Consider the following 7,230-nt stretch of genomic DNA (forward strand, 5'->3'; position numbering starts at 1 on the left):
CGCAAATAAAATGAGGGAGAAAGACATGAAGATATCTCGGCAAAGAGTATCCTAGCTAGGCGCAGTGGCTCAAGCCTGTAATCCCAGCACTTTGGGAGGCTGAGGTGGGTGGATCACGAGGTCAGGAGATGGAGACCATCCTGGCTAACACGGTGAAACCCCGTCTCTACTAAAAATACAAAAAATTAGCCAGGCGTGGTGGCAGGCGCCTGTAGTCCCAGCTACTCGGGAGGCTGAGGCAGGAGAATGGCATGAACTCGGGAGGCGGAGCTTGCAGTGAGCCGAGATCGGGCCACTGCACTCCAGCCTGGGTGACAAAGTGAGACTCCGCCTCAAAAAAGAAAAAGAAAAAAAAGAAAAAAGAGTGTTCTAGACAGTTGAAATAGCAACTTCAAAGACTATGCCAAAGGAACAACAGCAAGGAGAATGGTAGCAGATGAGGACTCAGAGGGTTAGATCATGTAGGGCCTTGTGGGCCTTGTGTCAATGTTCTATTTTCTGTATTGGGATGTGGGTTCACAGGTATTTATTGGATTATTTAAAACAATAAATAAACAAAATTTAGAAAGAGGGCCAAGCACTGACAAAAACAAGTGTGTCATCAACCACAGATTATGATTCTATGTGCCTGAAATTTAAAAGAGAGAAATGTCTATTCAAAATCCAAGAGGAGATGTTGAATACATGAGTCTTGCATTCAGGGCCTGGACGTACACTTGAGAGTCACCAGCACTTAGACAGGACACTAAGATGGAGAGGGTGATAGAAACGAGCTGTCTGGGGGCAGAAGCTGGGAGATCCCAACATGAAGAGATTGGAGAGCTGAGTAGGAAGCAGTAAATTCAACTGAGAAGAAGGGGCCAATGAGGAAAAGGGAAGAAGAGGCGACTCACTCGTCAGATGGTGCTTGAAAGGTCAAGTCAGAAGAGGTCTAAGAACTGGATTTGGTAAAATGGAGGTCACTGGTGATCTCAAAGAGGAGTTTCAGCAGAGGAGTAAAGACAAAAGTCCAATCAAGTGAGAGCAAGAGAGATTAAGAGGACAGGAGGAGAAGACAGTGATTATATAAACAATGATCTTGTGGATTTTGCCATAAAAGGGTGTAGATAAGTGGGATGGTAGCTGGAAGGGATGTGGAATTAAAGGAGGGACAATTGAAGATGGGAGATATTCGTTCTTCAGTGACAATGTATTGAGCACCTACTTATTTTCAGGTGTAAAATTACATACTGAAAACTGTGCAAACTCCTTTAGCAGGTGTTGTGGGTGCCTGCAACCCACCTCAAGGCAGCCCTGTGGACAGGTCTGTGCAAGTTTCTAGCATCCTGCATCAGACACACACCAGAGGACCTCTTTGCTTTTCTACCTCAGGGATTCCTCCAGAACTTCTCTGTATACTGATGGGAATTATCCCATTGAGAGGCAAAACTGATCATGCAGGAGAGAGAAGAGTCAATCAGTAGGAAGGGTAACATCCATTGCACAGTTGGGAGGGTTAGCCTCAGACAGCAGCTGGGACAAGCTGAATTATGATGAGTGGGAAGGAGCCCTGTGGATAAGGTTGCACGTGGGCTGGTTGACTTTGTTGTGGGAGTGTGTGGATGTTCTCTTCAGATTAATTCTATTTTCACAGTGGAACAAGTAGTAAGACCCATAGCTGAGTGCAAATTGTGGTAAATGAATTTGAGGTTTGAGGAAAGAGGAGAGAGTATGAAATGACTAGCCATACACATTCACTGCACATGTCATATACCAGGCACTCTTGCAGGCACCTGGGATAGCACAGAGATCTCTGTCCATGCAGAGCTCACACTCCAGTGAATCCACTAGAGAAATGTGCTCAGACTGCCAGGCAGCACTCGGGACCCTCTTGAGGTTAGAATCAAAGCTATGAACGAGAGCAGTCTCATGACTGTGTGTTGGTCAGCTAAGGGATTCTGATGTCCAACAGAGCACTGTCTGGAGAAAATGAAGTAGGAACAGAGACATTAAAAATAAAACCCATCAATTTAAAATATCTACCTAAAACTAAAGAGACCCCAACTTAGGCTGGGCACAGTGGCTCACGCCTGTAATCCCAGCACTTTGGGAGGCCAAGGCGGCAGATCACCAGAGTTTGAGAGTTCGAGACAAGCCTGACCAACATGGAGAAACCCCATCTCTACTAAAAATACAAAATTACCTGGGCCTGGTGGCACATGCCTGTAATCTCAGCTGTTCGGGAGGCTGAGGCAGGAGAATCACTTGAACCCGAGAGGTGGAGGTTGCGGTGAGCCGAGATTGCACCATTGCACTCCTGCCTGGGCCACAAAGTGAGACTCCATCTCCAAAAAGAAAAAAAAGGGACTCAAACTTTATTGATTGGGTCTACACGCCCCGCATACCCTTCTTTATATCCCTATTCCCACCGCTCTAGTTCAAGCTCTCTGTTCTCAGCTGAACTATTTCAATAAGCTCTTAATTTATGTCTCTTTTCTGTTATTTTCTCCAGTTAGGCCAGTCCACAAAACCTTGTTAGATTACTTTGCTGTAAGTATAACTGTCAATGTGTCATTCTCCCGCTTGGAAACCTAAACAGCTTCTCACTCCCTACAGAAGAAAATCTGTCTAAACTTTTATTTATTTATTTATTTATTTATTTATTTATTTATTTATTTATTGAGATGGAGTCTCGCTCTGTCACCCAGGTTGGAGTGCAGTGGCATGATCTCGGCTCACTGCAACCTCTGCCTCCCGGGTTCAAGCAATTCTCCTGCCTCTGCCTCCCGAGTAGCTGGGATTACAGGTGCCTGCCACCATGCCCGGATAATTTTTGCATTTTTAATAGAGAGGGGGTTTCTCCATGTTGGCCAGGCTGGTCTTGAACTCCTGACCTTAGATGACCCACCCGCCTCAGCCTCCTAAAGTATTGGGATTACAGGTGTGAGCTACTGCACTTGGCCTTATCTAAACTTATTTTTATTTTCAGTGCTCTTTTCAATCTGGTTCCCAATGTACCCATGCCATTCTTGCATCGGGACATTTGAATGTCCTACTCCATTCAAACTAGATTACTCCACGGCCCTTGACCTTCACACGCTTTTCACAATCATCATGCTCTTCCTTTGGCACACAGTATCCTCTCTGCCTGTCTTAATGAACTTCTCCACAATTCAAGGGCGTGCTCAAGTAACATCTCTCTTCCCACCCAAGGCTGCAGTGAGCACTCACCCCTCGACTTCCATCCCAACTAATGCCCCTAATTCCAATTGTTTATATTATTCCTTTAGTTCTCTTACATGTTACCTATATTTATTATGATCTTTTGTGTCCCTTTCACACCTCTACAGCTAGATGATAAGCCCTTAGCAAGCAGAAAAGCGATGCCTTAGCTCTGTCTGATCCTCAGCAACGATGCACTTGGAAAGTCAACCTTTCTTCAGCATTTAATTTTGTGTGCTGACTCAGAGGCAAAAAAAAAAAAAAGAGAAAAAAAGGATTCCTTCAGGGAGCCCTCATGCGGACACCTCTGACTGGTGGTTCCAATTACAGGAAGCTCACAAGAGAAGCCACCTCCCATTTGTTTTCACTCTATTAGGAAATTCTTTGTGTTAATTCAACATTTTGTCCTATGACCCATTAAGTAAAGCTCTGTTGAAAGCAATTTAATTAAAACCCTTGTGATTTTTGCAAGATTGCCAAAAATTTTAGCCTCTCTAGGCAGAACCATGGCTAGTAAAATGCAGCATTTTCAGATATCTACATATCAGCCAGGAGCCCAGCAACTCCGGCTTGTGCAAAGTTGAAGTTCTGAGAAGTTCCTCCCACTTTGGTTGAGGTCACTTGTCTGGTAGACAGATTTTGTAAATGTAGCTTACTGTCAAAAAGCTGTAGCATACCAAATACAGCCTCCCTTTCCCCACACATATAGACACATACACCCTCTCTTTCTTGCCTAAATAAATACAATAGCAACCTTGGTGAGCCAGCATAGTCTCAGCAATTACAGATAAAAACAGCAATTAACACTTCATAACATCTCAAGTTCTTGGTTCTCCAAATGAAAAGTCACCCTGTTTGAAGCTGAGTCTTTTCTGCACCCAGAACAGCCTTTCTATTATTTTGCCCAGTAAAGATTTATTGAGGGCTTACTATATCAAAGATAAATGGAGTTGAAGTAAACAATACAAAGGAGTAAGCTCTTAAGAGGTTTACAAACTACTGATAGGAGGCAGGTAATATAAGGTTATTAAACTCAAGTTCAGGTGCTAGGTGAGATATGTAAATTGGAAACAGTGGGAATAGAAGGAGGGATAACTTGGGTGGGAAGGGAAAGGACAGTTCAAAAAAGTCTTCAGAGAGGACGTTGTAAAAGGTGCTCAGTTGATTGGTGGTTCCTCATTAAGTTAAACATAAAATTAGCATATGATCTAGCAATTCTACTCCTTTGTATATACCACCCAAAATTGAAGCGGGTGCAAACAAAAACTTGTACACATATCTTTAAAAACAGGTGGGGTAGGCCGGGCGCAGTAGCTCACGCCTGCAGTCCCAGCACTTTGGGAGGCTGAGGCAGGTGGATCACAAGGTCAGGAGATGAGACCATCCTGGCTAACACAGTGAAACCCCGTCTTTACTAAAAATACAAAAAAAAATTAGCCGGGCGTGGTGGCGGGCGCCTGTAGTCCCAGCAACTCAGAAGGCTAAGGCGGGAGAATGGCATGAAGCCAGGAGGCGCAGCTTGCAGTGAGCTGAGATCCTACCACTGCACTCCAGCCTGGGCGACAGAGTGAGACTCCATCTCAAACAACAACAACAACAACAACAACAACAACAACAACAAAAAGGTGGGGTACTAACTAGTCCAATGTGGCATTAGTTTTGCTGTTGTAAGTTTGCATAGAATAGGCAGATTGTTTAACCAATTAAAAGTGATTACTTAGATACGGCAATTTTCTCAAATTCAGGAAGTTGTATTAAAATGGTAGTTTGTTGTGTCAAGAGAAAAGGTCTTTACGATATTTTATTTAAAGATAATCTTATAGGAACACAAACTTGGAATATGGCCTTATTTTATGAGGTACTTAAAACTAATTTAATGGGCCTGTCTGGAAAAGATAAAATGTTATGCAAGTGAACTACTTCTCCAAGATTCTATCCGTTAAGTGATAACGGATGCTGTTTACTGGAATGGGGTAAGCCTTTTGCAACCATATTTTCTGACCAAAATAGTTCAAAGGGTCACAGATGAAAGGAAATCCAAAGTTTACCTATGCTTAGAAACACTTACACAAAAGGCAGTCCACTGACTTATTGCTTGGAAAGTAGCCACAGGCTCTTTTGAAACACACTTTAAGTCACCAATTCAGCTTGGAAACACAACGTCTACTCCCATTTGTCCTAGGGCCTTGTTAAAGTATGACATTGGTCAGAAATCCTTCATTTCCTTCTTGATTACCAAGATAGTTAAATTAGATCCTTTTTCCAAGGGAGTACGGTAGCTCATTAATTGAAGGTCTTTAAAGCAGGCAAGAACATTGCTACTGAGCATGAAGCTCCACAGCAGCCCTGGCCCATGGAAAACAACACAAGCCACATCTGTGGCTTTACATTTCCTAGTAGCCACATTAAATAAGTTACAAGAAATGTGAAATGAATTTGACTTATATATTACTTAACCCAATATGTTCAAACTAGTATCACTTTAACATGTAATCAATATAAAAATTATTAACAAAGAAAACTAGGTGGAAAAAAAATGAAGAATGAAGGGAGAGAGATGAAAGGGAGAAGGAAAGAGAGAAAGGGAAGCATGGAAGAAAGCTCTACAATTTGCTGGCACAAAGATATTTTTTCCGTGATATAAACACCTTTTCCTCTTAACCAACACCACTCTCATGGATCCAAATCTCCACAAATGTGTAAGCACACTCATCTATACACACACACATGTCCCCACAGGAGAGGGCGAAGAATCATTTAGCACTTAATTATGGTGCTGCTTCTAGGTATCAGACATTATTCAGTTGGTCTAGGTTACCACTCTAGGTTCAAACTCCTCTCCCTCATCGCTGTCAGCTCAGCCCTGCCAAGGCCCATTCTCCTCTGTTGATCTTCCTCATCACATCTGTAAACTGTTACCTTCTTGCCCCCAAACTGCCACTTCCTCCATGTCCCTCATCTGGTTAGTAACATCACCGTCCACCCTGACCCCCAACAGCATCTTAATTATACCATCTAATGACTTTTTCAGTCCTTGCCTGCTTAGCTTAAATGCAGCATTGAGTCATCCAAACATTCATTCAAAACATATTCGTTAAGAGCTTGCCATGCGCGTCATGGTGCAAGGCATTAGCAATACCAAGACATAGAAGGCTCTGATGTCCTCTTTTCCTTTTCCTTCCATCCCATGACATCATCTTTATCTTTTAAATGTTCAATTGTTCCTTCCACCAAAACCCTAGAAAACCAGAAATTTCTCTCACATACCACAGCTAACTCTTCAGCAGTTGTGTTGTCTCTGCCTTCAAAACTCATGTCAGGTTTGCCCACCTCTGACCATCTCCACTGCTCCCATCCATGGCCCAACCACTGTGCTCTCTGGGCACCAGCTCAGTGGCCTGCTGGTGGGTCTTCCACTCCACACTTACTTTCTACAGTCCACAGTAGACAAACTGGGCCTTTAAAAAGCAAGTCAGATCATGTCACTCTCCTCAGAGCTCCCAGTGAGGTCCCCAACACATCTAAGAATAAACTCCAAGACCTTTTACCAGCGCCTACAAGGCCACAGCCAAAAGTCTTCTTTCCCTGGCCCAGCTCCTGCTGGCTCCTCTGCCTTCCTCTCTTCCTCCCCTCCCCAGTACTCACTCGACTGCAGCCCTGCTGGACCCTCCCTGGCTCTGCAGCCATTCCCCAGACACAACCAGCTGTTTCTCAACTCAGAATCGTTACACATCTCATTCCTCTGCCTGGAATGCTCTTCCTCCAGACCTTCTTATGGCCGCCTCTTCTCAGGTTTCTACTCAGATGTCACTGCCTGAGAGGCTTCTCCTTATTCAATCAAAAAGCGCCCCTCCACCCCCATTCCCCTTCCTCCCTCCCCCACTTCCCCACGTCCCATCAATCTCAAGCCCTTATTCTGCTTTATTTTCTCCATGGCACTATTTAAAACCATATTACATATGTATGTGTTTGTCTATTGTGTGTATTATTTTACATTAGAATGGAGGCTCCAAGAAGTCAAGGCCTTGC

Source organism: Theropithecus gelada, chromosome 1, assembly GCF_003255815.1.
Source record: "Theropithecus gelada isolate Dixy chromosome 1, Tgel_1.0, whole genome shotgun sequence".
NCBI classification, from domain to species: Eukaryota; Metazoa; Chordata; class Mammalia; order Primates; family Cercopithecidae; genus Theropithecus; species Theropithecus gelada.